Here is a 17012-nt window from a genome sequence, read left to right as displayed (position 1 = left end):
GCCGGGGGGCCCCCCATTGATTTTATTAGTCAGTTTCACTCAGATATCATATTGAAAACTGCGAACATTTCTCCCACCCTTTGGCAAAATGAGTAGAATTGCAGCAAACGTGCTTCAAAACTGCAACATTTTCTCTACAGCCCATGGGAAAGTGTAGAATTGCACAAAATTAACTCTAAAGCGTTTATTTTGTATTTTCTTTTAGCTCTGCTGTCAAGACGGGGGCTCGCAATGCGTTTTTTATTTTTTTTTAAAGAAGAGTGACCCCCACCCTATCAAAGTTGCCCATCCCTGCTTTACACCATCTGTCATTACAGGGGTTCCTCTGAAAAACAGTGAATTCCCCAAAATAAGCATGAACTAACAAACCATAGTTTCATATAGAAGAACATTAATTTGAGTGAGATCTTAAGAACAAAGGTAATCTCGGACACCCAGAACTAAAATCTTGTGTAAATTGCGTCAGATGCTCAGTTGAGTTCAGGGGGAGACGGGTTAGAAAATATACTAACAAAACTACCGAAGTCTCCACCCCTCTAATCGTAAACTCTGACAGTTCAAGCAAGTCTATGGGCCAAATGTCCCCTCCCATTCAGAAATTCAATAGATGCGAGCACCTGCGGAATCATTTGCCCAAATGATTAGTGGCGAAAAATCTGCATACCGGAAACAAAGTTCCTCATTAGTCGTCGCATCCCACAGTCTGTAGACAGATAAAACTTCCATTTACTTCCATCTGTCCATGAGAGATTAGGACAAAGATAAACCGACTGAACATAATTTTGAACATAATTTTGGGTCCCATGACCTTTAACAGTAGAAGTATCGTCGGGTCGCATCATTCGATCGATACATGGCCCACGCAGACATTCATTTGGCTCCCTGTGATAAAAGTTTGAGTCGGCTGCACTCAAATGGGAAAATCTTCATTTGGAATTCATCCAACTGAAACCATCAGAGGAACCATGTAAGTCGGCGTGTCTCACACGTCACCTATTTATTCCAAAATATTTATACTGTCGTGTTCATACTACTGTTTCTATTCACAGTATTGATGTTGTGAATGCAATTATTATATGTCAACCTGGCCAATATGACGGCTTATTCCCCTAGCATCGATTTGACCTCCAATTTTTCTTGACATTCCATCAAAATGTTGCACACTGTACATTTGACCTACATTAGGACAATGAGTCATGTATTAGTAAACAGCTCTATGTAAAACTCCATCAGTGGATTCCCTTTGTGCTCTGTGGTGACGTAGGTCAGGTCGGTGACTTTATTGGTCCGATTCAGGATGTACCCCTGGAAGAGATGGGGCATCTTCCTGTGACCCGTGACACTGGGGCTTAGAGGAGATGTCAGAGAGCAGGCTGCAGGAGGCTCCAGCCACACTGCTCAGTCTCTCCTACTGCTCCTTACACATCGGGTCACACACACACCATGAGTTTCTATAAGCACACCAACGCATGTCTTTCATTTACTGTGGATGTGTGTTCGGAGGGGTGTTCACATCTTACCTCTTTTCACAGAGGATCGAGCAGGGCTACGACTGCTGGGTATTTACGAATCAAAGCCTCATCCACTAGTTTATCTGGAGACTTGGGGGTTCCTGTAATAACTTCATACTTTCCTTTTGGAGCAGAGAGAGAAAATAAAATCTAACTTTAAAGTAGATCTTTTTCCAGCTTATATTTTGTTTTGAATAACTATAGTATGTCAACATAAAATTCTAATTTTAACTAACAAAATTAGAAGCTGTTCAGGGTCCTGTTGATTCCAGACTTGGTGCATCGGTACCGCTTGCTGTACCCGCATATAGAATTGTATGCAAGGACACACTGTGCGTGTTTTAACGTTCTGTTTACACACAGTCCTTTATGTCGTGAGCAGCACAGTTTACTGCCAAATGGACCTCCTTTTCAAGTGCCAATCCAAGATTGTTAGATGCTTCCGTAATTAGATCTAGAGGCTGCTTAGGACTCAACAACTAAGGCTCCAGAGTCAGACACTGTTGGCAGTACAGGCTGGAAAGAGAAGGAATGTCTAGTCAGCATAAATGTACACAGTGTCATCGTTTATAATATGCATATCTGTGGAAAGTTGTGCTGGATCATACTGTATGTCAGAGATTCTACATTTCCTCCTGCAAAGCTACTGGGTATGCAGGCTTTTGCTCCAGCCCTGCTCTAACACACCAGATTCAGCTCACCAGGTAATTCTCCAGGAGGAGGGGTTGACACCTCTAATGAACGTTAATGATATTTAAAATGCATGTACTTTAATTAGGTTAGCGGGTATGAATAGGATTTGAACGTTCCTGTTTCCAAAGCTTTTGAAGGTATTACATGGGATATATTTAACCCACCATCAATAATATTGTTAATCCTATAAATGTAGGCCGCGAGCTGTTATCGTCTCATCTTGTGATGTCCATCACATAATAAAATAGGGAAAGCGATTTCCTATCGACAACCTTTAATCTATTCGCAGTTAGATAGTGCTTCTAGTGCTAAACACAGGACGTTGCTGAGTGGAGGACGGCTCATAATAATGTCTGGAATGGAGTTAATGGAATGGTATCAATCCCATGGAAACCATTTGTTTGAGGAGTCTGATGTCATTCTAATAATTCCATTCATTACTATCAGCCATCCTCCCCAGTTAAGGTGCCACCAACCTCCTGTGGCACTGCTAAACCATAGACAGACGGCATTGAATTGATTCTAACTTTGAAGAACGTAACTACAACGTTGAAATTGTGATATACATTACATGACAACTCTGAGTATATGTTCAGTTTTAAAAATAAATCACAAGCTCCCTATACTGTACAGTAGATCCACTATACCAGGCTCTGCCGCAATGTTCCTTACCCCTGTTTTTGAAGCAATGTTCATTATTTGAATAATCTCCTTTTGAAGCACGAGGACCATTGTGATGATCTGTTGGAGGATTTCACAGATCTTTTTAGGTAAATGTTTCTTTGTTACTTTATACAGTGCCGAGCATTTGCCCTCTTTCTGATTCTCTGTTTTCTTGTGCATATTTGATACTGAATGTTATCAGATCTTCAACCAAAACCTATTATTAGATAAAGGGAACTTGAGTTTACAAATAAAACAAATTGATGCTTATTTAATTGAATGAACAGTTATGCAACACCCAATTCCCCTGTGTGAAAAAGTAATTGCCCTCTTACACTCAACTGGTTGTGCCACCTTTGGCTGGCTGTAACCAAATACTTCCTGTAGTTGTTGATCTGTCTCTCACATCGCTGTGGAGGAATTTTGACCCACTCTTGCATGCAGAACTGCTTTAACTCAGCAACATTTGTGGGTTTTTGAAGCATGAACTGCTCGTTTCAGACGTGGACTTTGACTAGGCCATTACAAAACTTCAGATTTGTTGCTTTTTAACAATTTTCATGTAGATTTGATTGTGTATTTTGGATCATTGTCTTGCTGAATGACCCAGCTGTGCTTCAACTCACAGACAGATGGCCTGACATTCTCTTGTATAATTCTGATACAGAGCAGAATTCATGGTTCCTTCTAGAATGGCAAGTTGCCCAGGTCTTGAGGCAGCAAAGCATCCCCAAAGCATCCCACTACCACCATGCTTGACCGTTGGTATGAGGTTCTTACTGTGGAATGCAGTTTTTGGGGTTTTGCCAGACATAATGGGACCCATCTCATCCAAAAAGTTCACTCAAGTTTGCCAAAAAAGGACTTGGAAGCACCTGGATGGTCGTCAAGACTCCTTGAAGAATTTTCTATGGACAGACTAGTCAGAAGTAGAACTTTTTGGACGACATGCGTCCCATTTTGCCTGGCGAAAACCAAACACTGCATTCCACAGTAAGAACCTTACACCAACGGTCAAGCATGGTAGTGGTAGTGTGATAGTTTGGGGATACCCATATCACCTCCCTGATCAAGGCTCTTCTCCCCTGATTGCTCAGTTTGGCCGGGTGGCCAGCTCTAGGAAAAGTCTTGGTGGTTCCAAACTTCTTCCATTTAAGAATGATGGAGGCCACTGTGTTCTTGGGGACCTTCAATGCTGCAGACATTTTTTGGTACCCTTCCGCAGATCTGTGCCTCGACACAATCCTGTCTCACAGCTCTACAGACAGTTCCTTCGACCTCATGGCTTGGTTTTTGCTCTGACATGCGTTGTCAATTGTGGGGCCGTATATAGACAGGTGTGTGCCTTTCCAAATCCTGTCCTGTCAATTGAATTTACCACAGGTGGACTCCAGTCAAGTTGTAAAAACATCAAGGAAGTCTCATAGCAAAGGGTCTGAATACTTATGTAAATAAGCTATTTTGGGGAAAAAAAATGTTTTTATACATTTGCTGAAATTTCTACACCAGTTCTCTTTGTCATGAGGGAAACAAATTATTTAATAAGGCTGTAACGTAACAATGTGGGAAAGTGAAGGGGTCTGAATAGTTTCTGAATGCAGTGTAGATGCGTCTACATCACATTGCTTATTACTCTGGGGTTTTAGGCTGGGTTTCTGTTTATGTATAACAAAAATGTATCCTTTATTTAACTAAGCAAGTCAATTAAGAACAAATTCTTATTTACAATGACTGCTTACCAAAAGGCCTCCTGTGGGGACGGGGGCTGGGATTAAAAATAAATTCAATAAAAATATAGGACAAACCACATCGATAAAAGAAAGACCTAAGACAACATAGCATGGCAGCAACATGTGACAACAGCAGGGTAGCAACACAACATGACAACATGGTAGCAGCACAAACAGTGTAAAAACATTGGGGACAGACAACAGCAAAGGGCAAGAAGGTAGAGAACAATACATCACGCAAAACAGCCACAACGGTCAGTAAGAGTGTCCATGAGTGAGTCTTTTAATGAAGAGATTGAGATAAAACTGTCCAGTTTGAGTGTTTGTTGGAGCTCGTTCCAGTCTTTAGCTAGAGTGAAATGAAAAAATGAGCAACCCAGGGATGTGTGCTTTGGGGACTTTTAACAGAATGTGATTGGCAGAAGGGGTGTTGTATGTGGAGTATTGATTGAAGATGGTCAATATTATTAAACACTAGTTTTACTACACACTGTTTAATATGACAACTAGATGAAATAGCCTCCCTTAACACCCACACATATACAGTGGGGCAAAAAAGTATTTAGTCAAATCAAAATGTATATAGCCCTTCGTACATCAGCTGATATCTCAAAGTGCTGTACAGAAACCCAGCCTAAAACCCCAAACAGCAAGCAATGCAGGTGTAGAATCACAGTGGCTAGGAAAAACTCCCTAGAAAGGCCAAAACCTAGGAAGAAACCTAGAGAGGAACCAGGCTATGTGGGGTGGCCAGTCCTCTTCTGGCTGTGCCGGGTGGAGATTATAACAGAACATGGCCAAGATGTTCAAATGTTCATAAATGACCAGCATGGTCCAATAATAATAATAAGGCAGAACAGTTGAAACTGGAGCAGCAGCACGGCCAGGTGGACTGGGGACAGCAAGGAGTCATCATGTCAGGTAGTCCTGAGGCATGGTCCTAGGGCTCAGGTCCTCCGAGAGAGAGAAAGAAAGAGAAAGAGAGAATTAGAAAGAGCACACTTAAATTCACACAGGACACCGAATAGGACAGGAGAAGTACTCCAGATATAACAAACTGACCCTAGCCCCCCGACACAAACTACTGCAGCATAAATACTGGAGGCTGAGACAGGAGGGGTCAGGAGAAACTGTGGCTCCATCTGAGGACAACCCCGGACAGGGCCAAACAGGAAGGATATAACCCCACCCACTTTGCCAAAGCACAGCCCCCACACCACTAGAGGGATATCTTCAACCACCAACCTACCATCCTGAGACAAGGCCGAGTATAGCCCACAAAGATCTCCGCCACGGCACAACCCAAGGGGGGTAAAAATGGAGCTCTATAGGAGAAACCCCTGCCTCCAGCTGTTTGCTTAGAAATTCTAGGGACAATTAGGAGGCCTGCGTCTTGTGACCGTAGCGTACGTGTAGGTATGTACGGCAGGACCAAATCAGAGAGATAGGTAGGAGCAAGCCCATGTAATGCTTTGTAGGTTAGCAGTAAAACCTTGAAATCAGCCCTTGCCTTGACAGGAAGCCAGTGTAGGGAGGCTAGCACTGGAGTAATATGATCAAATGTTTTGGTTCTAGTCAGGATTCTAGCAGCCGTATTTAGCACTAACTGAAGTTTATTTAGTGCTTCATCCGGGTAGCCGGAAAGTAGAGCATTGCAGTAGTCTAACCTAGAAGTGACAAACGCATGGATTAATTTTTCTGCGTCATTTTTGGACAGAAAGTTTCTGATTTTTGCAATGTTACGTAGATGGAAAAAAGCTGTCCTTGAAACGGTCTTGATATGTTCGTCAATAGAGAGATCAGGGTCTAGAGTAACGCCGAGGTCCTTCACAGTTTTATTTGAGACGACTGTACAACCATTAAGATTCATTGTCAGATTCAACAGAAGATCTCTTTTGTTTCTTGGGACCTAGAACAAGCATCTCTGTTTTGTCCGAGTTTAAAAGTAGAACGTTTGCAGCCATCCACTTCCTTATGTCTGAAACACAGGCTTCTAGCGAGGGCAATTTTGGGGATTCACCAAGTTTCATTGAAATGTACAGCTGTGTGTCATCCGCATAGCAGTGAAAGTTAACATTATGTTTTCGAATGACATAGTGATCCTAACACGGAACCTTGAGGAACACCGAAATGTACAGTTGATTTGTCAGAGGACAAACCATTCACAGAGACAAACTGATATCTTCCGACAGATAAGATCTAAACCAGGCCAGAACTTGTCCGTGTAGACCAATTTGGGTTTCCAATCTCTCCAAAAGAATGTGGTGATCGATGGTATCAAAAGCAGCACTAAGGTCTAGGAGCACGAGGACAGATGCAGAGCCTCGGTCTGATGCCATTAAAAGGTCATTTACCACCTTCACAAGTGCAGTCTCAGTGCTATGATGGGGTCTTAGACCAGGCTGAAGCATTTCATATACATCGTTTGTCTTCAGGAAGGCAGTGAGTTGCTGCGCAACAGCCTTTTCTAAATTTTGAGAGGAATGGAAGATTCGATATAGGCCGATTAGTCTTTCATATTTTCTGGGTCAAGGTTTGGCTTTTTCAAGAGAGGCTTTATTACTGCCACTTTTAGTGAGTTTGGTACACATCCAGTGGATAGAGAGCCGTTTATTATGTTCAACATAGGAGGGCCAAGCACAGGAAGCAGCTCTTTCAGTAGTTTAGTTGGAATAGGGTCCAGTATGCAGCTTGAAGGTTTAGAGGCCATTATTATTTTCATCATTGTGTTAAGAGATATAGTACTAAAACACTTGAGTGTCTCCCTTGATCCTAGGTCCTGGCAGAGTTGTGCAGACTCAGAACAACTGAGCTTTGAAGGAATACGTAGATTTAAAGAGGAGTCCGTAATTTGCTTTCTAATGATCATGATCTTTTCCTCAAAGAAGTTCATGAATTTATCACTGCTGAAGTGAAAGCCATGCTCTCTTGGGGAATGCTGCTTTTTAGTTAGCTTTGCGACAGTATCAAAAAGGAATTTTGGATTGTTCTTATTTTCCTCAATTAAGTTAGAAAAATAGGATGATCGAGCAGCAGTAAGGGCTCTTCGGTACTGCACGGTACTGTCTTTCCAAGCTAGTCGGAAGACTTCCAGTTTGGTGTGGCGCCATTTCCGTTCCAATTTTCTGGAAGCTTGCTTCAGAGCTCGGGTATTTTCTGTGTACCAGGGAGCTAGTTTCTTATGAGAAATGTTTTTAGTTTTTAGGGGTGCAACTGCATCTAGGGTATTGTGCAAGGTTAAATTGAGTTCCTCAGTTAGGTGGTTAACTGATTTTTGTCCTCTGGCATCCTTGGGTAGACAGAGGGAATCTGGAAGGACATCAAGGAATCTTTGTGTTGTCTGTGAATTTATAGCACAACTTTTGATGTTCCTTGGTTGGGGTCTGAGCAGATTATTTGTTGCAATTGCAAACGTAATAAAATGGTGGTCCGATAGTCCAGGATTATGAGGAAAAACATTAAGATCCACAACATTTATTCCATGGGACAAAACTAGGTCCAGAGTATGACTGTGACAGTGAGTAGGTCCGAAGATATGTTGGACAAAACCCACTGAGTCGATGATGGCTCCGAAAGCCTTTTGGAGTGGGTCTGTGGACTTTTCCATGTGAATATTAAAGTCACCAAAGATTAGAATATTATCTGCTATGACTACAAGGTCCGATAGGAATTCAGGGAACTCAATGAGGAACGTTGTATATGGCCCAGGAGGCCTGTAAACAGTAGCTATAAAAAGTGATTGAGTAGGCTGCATAGATTTCATGACTAGAAGCTCAAAAGACGAAAACGTCATTTAAAAAAAAAAAAAATAGTAAATTGAAATTTGCTATCGTAAATGTTAGCAACACCTCCGCCTTTGCGGGATGCACGGGGGATATGGTCACTAGTGTAGCCAGGCGGTGAGGCCTCATTTAACACAGTGAATTCATCAGGCTTAAGCCATGTTTCAGTCAGGCCAATCACATCAAGATTATGATCAGTGATTAGTTCATTGACTATAATTGCCTTTGAAGTAAGGGATCTAACATTAAGTAGCCCTATTTTGAGATGTGAGGTATCATGATCTCTTTCAATAATGACAGGAATGGAGGAGGTCTTTATCCTAGGGAGATTGCTAAGGCGAACACCGCCATGTTTAGTTTTGCCCAACCTTGGTCGAGGCACAGACACGGACGGTCTCAATGGGGATAGCTGAGCTGACTACACTGACTGTGCCTGCACCCTATTTCATTGTGGAGCTAGAGGAGTTAGAGCCCTGTCTATGTTGGTAGATAAGATGAGAGCACCCCTCCAGCTAGGATGGAGTCCGTCACTCCTCAGCAGGTCAGGCTTGGTCCTGTTTGTGGGTGAGTCCCAGAAAGAGGGCCAATTATCTACAAATCCTATCTTTTGGGAGGGGCAGAAAACAGTTTAACCAGCGATTGAGTTGTGAGGCTCTGCTGTAGAGCTCATCACTCCCCCTAACTGGGAGGGGGCCAGAGACAATTACTCGATGCTGACACATCTTTCTAGCTGATTTACACGCTGAAGCTATGTTGCGCTTGGTGATCTCTGACTGTTTCATCCTAACATCGTTGGTGCCGACGTGGATAACAATATCTCTATACTCTCTACACTCACCAGTTTTAGCTTTAGCCAGCACCATCTTCAGATTAGCCTTAACGTCGGTAGCCCTGCCCCCTGGTAAACAGTGTATGATCGCTGGATGATTCGTTTTAAGTCTAATACTGCGGGTAATGGAGTCGCCAATGACTAGTTTTCAATTTGTCAGAGCTAAATGGTGGGAGGCTTCGGTGTCTCAGACTCCGTAACGGGAGGAGTAGAGACAAGAGAAGGCTCGGCCTCTGACTCCGACTCACTGTTTAATGGGGAAAACCGGTTGAAAGTTTCTGTCGGCTGAATGAGCGACACCAGTTGAGCATTCCTACAGCATTTCCTTACAGAAACCGTGAGAAAGTTGTCCGGCTGCGGGGACCGCGCAAGGGGATTTATACTAACGTTACTATCTGTACTTACTGGTGGCACAGACGCTGTTTCATCCTTTCCTACACTGAAATTACCCTTGCCTAACGATTGCGTCTGAAGCTGGGCTTGTAGCACAGCTATCCTCGCCGTAAGGCGATCGTTCTCCTGTATATTATGAGTACAGCGACTGCAATTAGAAGGCATCATGTTAATGTTACTACTTAGCTTCGGCTGTTGGAGGTCCTGACGAACCATGTCCAGATAAAGCGTCAGGAGTGAAAAAGTTGAGGGGGAAAAAAACAATATAAACGGTCATTAAAAAGTAAAAACCATAAAGTTGTCAGGTAGCAAAATAGTTTGGCAACAAAACGCACAGCAACACGTAAACAAGTCTGCAAGTTGTCAGCCACCAATTGTGCAAGTTCTCCCACTTAAAAAGATGAGAGAGGCCTGTAATTTTCATCATAGGTACACTTCAACTATGACAGACAAAATGAGAAGAAAAAAAATCCAGAAAATCACATTGTAATACATTTATTTGCAAATTATGGTGGAAAATAAGTATTTGGTCACCTACAAACAAGCAAGATTTCTGGCTCTCACAGACCTGTAACTTCTTCTTTAAGAGGCTCCTCTGTCCTCCACTCGTTACCTGTATTAATGGCACCTGTTTGAACTTATCAGTATAAAAGACACCTGTCCACAACCTCAAACAGTCACACTCCAAACTCCACTATGGCCAAGACCAAAGAGCTGTCAAAGGACACCAGAAACAAAATTGTAGACCTGCACCAGGCTGGGAAGACTGAATCTGCAATAGGTAAGCAGCTTGGTTTGAAGAAATCAACTGTGGGAGCAATTATTAGGAAATGGAAGACATACAAGACCACTGATAATCTTCCTCGATCTGGGACTCCACGCAAGATCTCACCCCGTGGGGTCAAAATGATCACAAGAACGGTGAGCAAAAATCCCAGAACCACACGGGGGGACCTAGTGAATGACCTGCAGAGAACTGGGACCAAAGTAACAAAGCCTACCATGAGTAACACACTACGCCGCCAGGGACTCAAATCCTGCAGTGCCAGACGTGTCCCCCTGCTTAAGCCAGTACATCTCCAGGCCCGTCTGAAGTTTGCTAGAGAGCATTTCGATGATCCAGAAGAAGATTGGGAGAATGTCATATGGTCAGATGAAATCAAAATAGAACTTTTTGGTAAAAACTCAACTCGTCGTGTTTGGAGGACAAAGAATGCTGAGTTGCATCCAAAGAACACCCCCATGCTTCACAGTAGGTATGGTGGAAACATCATGCTTTGGGGCTGTTTTTCTGCAAAGGGACCAGGATGACTGATCCGTGTAAAGGAAAGAATGGGGCCATGTACCGTGAGATTGAGTAAAAACCTCCTTCCATCTGCAAGGGCATTGAAAATGAAACGTGGCTGGGTCTTTCAGCATGACAATGATTTCAAACATACCGCCCGGGCAACGAAGGAGTGGCTTCGTAAGAAGCATTTCAAGGTCCTGGAGTGGCCTAGCCAGTCTCCAGATCTCAACCCCATAGAAAATCTTTGGAGGGAGTTGAAAGTCTGTGTTGCCCAGCAACAGCCCCAAAACATCACTGCTCTAGAGGAGATCTGCATGGAGGAATGGGCCAAAATACCAGCAACAGTTTGTGAAAACCTATGAAGACTTACAGAAAACGTTTGACCTATGTCATTGCCAACAAAGGGTATATAACAAAGTATTGATAAACTTTTTATTGACCAAATACTTATTTTCCACCATAATTTGCAAATAAATTCATTAATCCTACAATGTGATTTTCTGGATTTTTTTTCCTAATTTTGTCTGTCATAGTTGAAGTGTACCTATGATGAAAATGACAGGCCTCTCTGATCTTTTTAAGTGGGAGAACTTGCACAATTGGTGGCTGACTAAATACTTTTTTGCCCCACTGTATCTGGCATTGCCATCAACCCTATCATTCCTGATCAATGACCTACATCACATAACACTGCATGGTGTGTGTCAGTGTGTGTGTGCTTGCTCAAAGGGGAGCTCACTGACCTGTTTGTTCCTCAGAACTGTGATGTACTTGCAGTAGAGCCCCAATCTTGGCCACAGCCATGGACACTGAACCAATGGCCATGCTGCTAGGCAGGACTGGCTCTGGAGGCGGGATGGGCTTCTGTCCTGCTTATTTTGCCTGGAATACCAGAAACAAACTTAAATCTACCTCAATGTTGTTACAACTTGAGGAAGAACAATTTCCCAAAGTGCCTGTCTGAGAGGGCAGCCCTCCCACAGGGACTCTTACAAGACAAGTGTCACGCTCGTTGAATGAATGGACCAAGGCGCAACGTACTTAGAGTTCCACATGTTTAATAAATATGAAACTCACCAAAAATGAACCGTGACGTTCTGGGCTGCTCACAGGCAGCTACACAAAAACAAGATCCCACAAACAACAGGTGGGAAAAGGCTGCCTAAATATGATCCCCAATCAGAGACAACAATAGACTGCTCCCTCTGATTGGGAACCATACCAGGCCAACAAAGAAATAGAAAACATAGATTGCCCAACCTAGTCACACCCGGACCTAACCAAATAGAGAATTAAAGGGATCTCTAAGGTCAGGGCGTAACAACAAGGCTTTATCTGTCACTAGATAGAGGGGAAGAGGAGGATATGGTTTACCTCAGGGGACCACTAGGGAAATAAGCCAGAGACATGAGTGCATTCGACCAGAGGCTTCAACCGAGATTCTCTGTGGAGCTGGGACCTAAATACTTGCAGAGTATTCAAATAAGACCTAAAATAACACCTCTCAATGTGTCTCCCAGGTGTAAACTTCAGAGGCACACTTAACCTGCACATAACCTCTTTACGCATACTAAAAACACATGGTCCCTCTGAGGTATTTTATTGAGAACAAGCTAATGTTTTGAAAGGAAAGCATCCAGTGGTAATGTGATGTGATGTCAGAAATCTGTCAGGCTGGCCCAGGGGAGAGGTTGTTACCTTTGTCTTCACCCTTCTTGTCAGCATGCATGAATGACACTATGGGGTTGATAAGGACAATGGTTTCTTCTACCCTTGGATGAGCCATTGTATAATAGGAGAACTTGGACATCGAAATGTCAGATATCGACCAAAGAGATACTGATGGAGAAGCACTCACATCTGTAGCTTTGAAATGCTTTGAAATGGCTCACATCAACACCATCATCCCATACACCCTTTACCCACTCTAATTTGCATACCGCCCCAACAGATCCACAGATGATGCAATCTCCATTGCACTCCACAATGCCCTCTCCCACCTGGACAAGAGGAACACCTATGTGAGAATGCTGTTCATTGACTACAGCTCAACGTTCAACACTATAGTGCCTTCCAAGCTCATCACTATGCTCAAGACCCTGGGACTGAACAAGTCCCTCTGCAACTGGATCCTGGACTTCCTGACGGGCCACACCTAGGTGGTGAGAGTAGGCAACAACACATCCGCCACGCTGACTCTCAACACTTGGGCCCATCAGGGATGCATGCTTAGTCCCCTCCTGTACTCCCTGTTCACCCACGACTGCGTGGCCGCGAACGACTCCAACACCATCATTAAGTTTGCTGACGACATAACAGAGTAGGCCTGAAAAATCATACAATGTCATACAAGCAAGATTTCTAATGCTTTCTGAATTATAGCTAATGCTAGTCTATTTCTATTAGATTTATGGGGGGCTTAGTAAGAATAGAGATGGAGGTACAGAGTAAACAAAACTTGCTTGATAAAATAACTTGACTAGGTATTTAAATGCAAATCACTGGGTTTTCTTTTCAGTCGATATGTTTTAAACAAGTAGGCTAATATTTTTGTCATGTTGAACCACTAATCCACTGTCTTTATGTTTTTAACAAATAGGAGGCAGGAGGCCTCAGTCCATCCAAAATTATATGCAAAGTCAACCCTGCTGTTACTTCAATGAAATGACATTTCCACTCTGAACAATACCAATAGGACACTCATAGACCATCTCTTTTGGTTCATGTAAGGATGGTACAAAGGGACCAATAAAAAGACCCAGTGCACTGTAATCATATAATTGTAATCATATAATATAACTGACAAGCACAGAGTTTTTCTTCCCTGCGTGCATGACCTCATTCTGTGAGCAGTGAGCTAACAGTGAGCTAAATTTTTGTTCGTGAAAAATAAATAATGTTTTACCCCTTTTTCGTGGTATCCAATTGGTAGTTACAGTCTTGTTTCATCGCTGCATCTCCCGTACGGACTCGGGAGAGACGAAGGTCGAGAGCCGTGCGTCCTCCGAAACACAACCCAACCAAGACACACTGCTTCTTGACACAATGCCCACAAATGTATCGGAGCAAACACCGTACACCTGGCGAACGTGTCAGCATGCACTGCACCTGGCCCACCACAGAAGGCTCTAGTGAGCAATGGGAAAAGTACATCCCTGCCAGCCAAACCCTCCCCTAACGACACTGGGCCAATTGTGCGCTGCCCCACGGGTCTCCCGGTCATGGCCGGCTGCGACAGAGCCTGGATTTGAATCCTGAATCTCTAGTGGCACAGCTAGCACTGTGATGCAGTGCATCAGACCACTGTGCCACTCGGGAGGCCCCACAGTGACCTAATTTGACCACATCTGTGCACAGATGAAGGAGACCCATTGGTGGATATTCAGAGAATTTTTGGCAAATACCGTAGGTCTATGTAGTGACATTAATAAAAACATCTAACCATCTAGCTTAATCATTTTACCGCATGGTGATACACTAATGAGATAAATAAAAAGGCTAGACACATTCAACTGTTACTTGGACTTTGGTTGAACTGCACATTATTGATATACTGTATATATACCAAATCAAGACTGCTTCAGAAACAACCAAGATGAAAGTTTGCTGACTTTCATGTTTGTGTCACTAACGCAATCCCGTCTAGGCAAGGGTATCTCATCAGATATTGCAGATCTGCCTAGATGAGAGGATGACGGCAGTTCAGCAGAGGGCAATACCACGCTTGGCTTTGGCATCCTGGCACAGTCTGCGCTGGGGGCAGGGGTAAAACTAAGCAGTGCCCCCCACCTCCCTCTAACCCAGTGCCCTTGTGACTCCAGAGGGATGCCAACACCACCGCTTAACTCTGTGAGATCATATGATGGGACCATCACAGCTAATGCTGCCACTTGGAGAAGTGCCATAACATTCAAATAATCTAATGGGTGTGCTCTGTTATAAAGGATACGCCCCTTTTTTCCAATTTTCACCTAAAATAACATACCCAAATCTAACTGCCTGTAGCTCAGGCCCTGAAGCAAGGATATGCATATGGTTGGTACCATTTGAAAGGCAACACTTTGAAGTTTGTGGAAATGTGAAAGGAATGTAGGAGAATATAACATAATAGATCTGGTAAAAGATAATAAAAGATTATGTGCACTCTCCTCACACAATAGCATGGTATTCTTTTTTTATTTTACCAGGCAAGTCAGTTAAGAACAAATTCTTATTTTCAATGACAGCCTAGGAACTGCCTGTTCAGGGGCAGAACGACAGATTTGTACCTTGTCAGCTCGGGGGTTTGAACTTGCAACGTTCCAGTTACTAGTCCAACGCTCTAACCACTAGGCTACCCTGCCGCCCCTATTTCACTGTAATAGCTACTGTAAATTGGACAGTGCAGTTAGATTACCAAGAATTTAAGCTTTCTGCCAATACCAGATATGTCTATGTCCTGGGAAATGTTCTTGATACTTACAACCTCAGGCTAATGCGATTAGCCTATGTTAGCTCAGCCGTCCCGTGGAAGGGACACCGATTTATAGAAGTCTTGGCACTTTGCACTATGCCATCTGACAGTTAACCAACTTGGGGAGACAAACCTGAAAAATATCCCTCTAAGACGACTGGAATTTGAAATAAAGATTTGCTGGCTGGAGATTCAAGTAAATTATTAATTCAAAACATTTCCAGGGAACATTTATCAATCATTGATATTGCACTAGGTTTTAGAACAAGTTACTTTTTATCTGCAGTCCCTGCCACTAGATTAAAACCACAAACCTGTTTCATCTACATCAAAACAACAAACCTGTTTCATTTACAGTAGATCAAAACAACGGACCTGTTTCCCTACTTCATGTGGATTGTTAGTGATTTTGTTTTTGTCTTTTCGGGCATTCTATAAAATAACTAGATAATACTATAGTTAATTAACCAGATACTCTTAAATATTTGCAGCCCTGATAAACTGTCTAATTACATTTTTACATTAGATACTTTGTGGTCACCCACAGGCTCCACTGAATCAGTGCATTTCCTTAGTTATAGTATAATTCTGTTTTGATGATTGCTGTGATTCATCCATCACTGACCTTGGCTTTAATTTCATTGACCTGGGAGTCTTCGGGCATGCTTCTTTTTATAGTTAGTAGTTACATATCCAACAATACCTTTAAAAAGTAATGATTTCTGCAGTCTGCAAAAAAATCTAGAATTTAACTTGTACTATCTGATAGTCATTAATCACCAATATCTTGCTTGACTTTCAGTTTTGGAATTACTTGTTTTGCGAACATTTCTATCCACAGGACTTTAGAGAGGATGCGTACCTACGTATTTTGTCCATTCCTCTCTGGTCACAAGGATCAGAGCCCTTTAGGATTGTACTCAGTGATTCATGTACTAAGTGGAAATCAGCCATCCCAGACTCTCTCCTCTTATCATTGTTGATAATGGTCACACCACTTGTATCCTGGAAATTGTCTTTGAAGACCTCACTGTGGTCTAAAAGAAATCTATGGTCCCTCCTCCATTACAAACCACAGGAGGTTGGTGGCACGTTAATTGGGGAGGACGGGCTCATTGTAATGGCTGGAGCAGAATAAGTGGAATGGTATAAAATACTCCATTCCAGCCATTATTATGTATCGTCCTCCCTCAGCAGACTCCACTGTTACCAAGAAATGCTTACCATATGTCTATTCACATGGTCAATAAACAATAGAGATTGTTTTGGTACAGGGGGGGAAGAATGAGAAATGTAACCAGGGTGTTACAGTGTAATAAGGCAAACAAAACAGCAGACGTCAAAAGCATTACACTCTGCACTGAGCTAATGGCCCAATGTGTGAAACAATCACATTATTAGGCGGGACAGTGAGATAAAGGTTTGTTTGGATTTGCTCTTCCCTCTGCCATCTTAGAGAAGGCCCAAACTGTGATGAGCACTGAGGCAGGCATCACTGACTCAGCCATCTCTCACTGACCTGAAGCCAGCAGCATTGTTAGGAGGTGGAGTATCTGAGTTAATATCCACTTTCCTCTCTCTCTCTCTTTAGGTTCAACCACTAGCCTCGCTGTTCCCTGTCATGGCTGATTACCATCAGCAATCTCACTGTATCTGCCAAATGGGCGTGG

General features: G+C 42.9%; 1 pseudogene; it reads right to left on the bottom strand.

Annotated features, from left to right (window-relative positions):
• LOC149985631 (enolase 4-like) overlaps positions 1 to 17012 on the bottom strand; it is a 52935-nt pseudogene that overhangs the window by 787 nt on the left and 35136 nt on the right.

Source organism: Oncorhynchus mykiss, chromosome 1 (assembly GCF_057628025.1).
Source record: "Oncorhynchus mykiss isolate SJ-2025 chromosome 1, ASM5762802v1, whole genome shotgun sequence".
Taxonomy (NCBI): domain Eukaryota; kingdom Metazoa; phylum Chordata; class Actinopteri; order Salmoniformes; family Salmonidae; genus Oncorhynchus; species Oncorhynchus mykiss.
The sequence above is the reverse complement of the archived record's forward strand: the minus strand, read 5'-3'. Positions and strand labels throughout refer to the sequence as shown.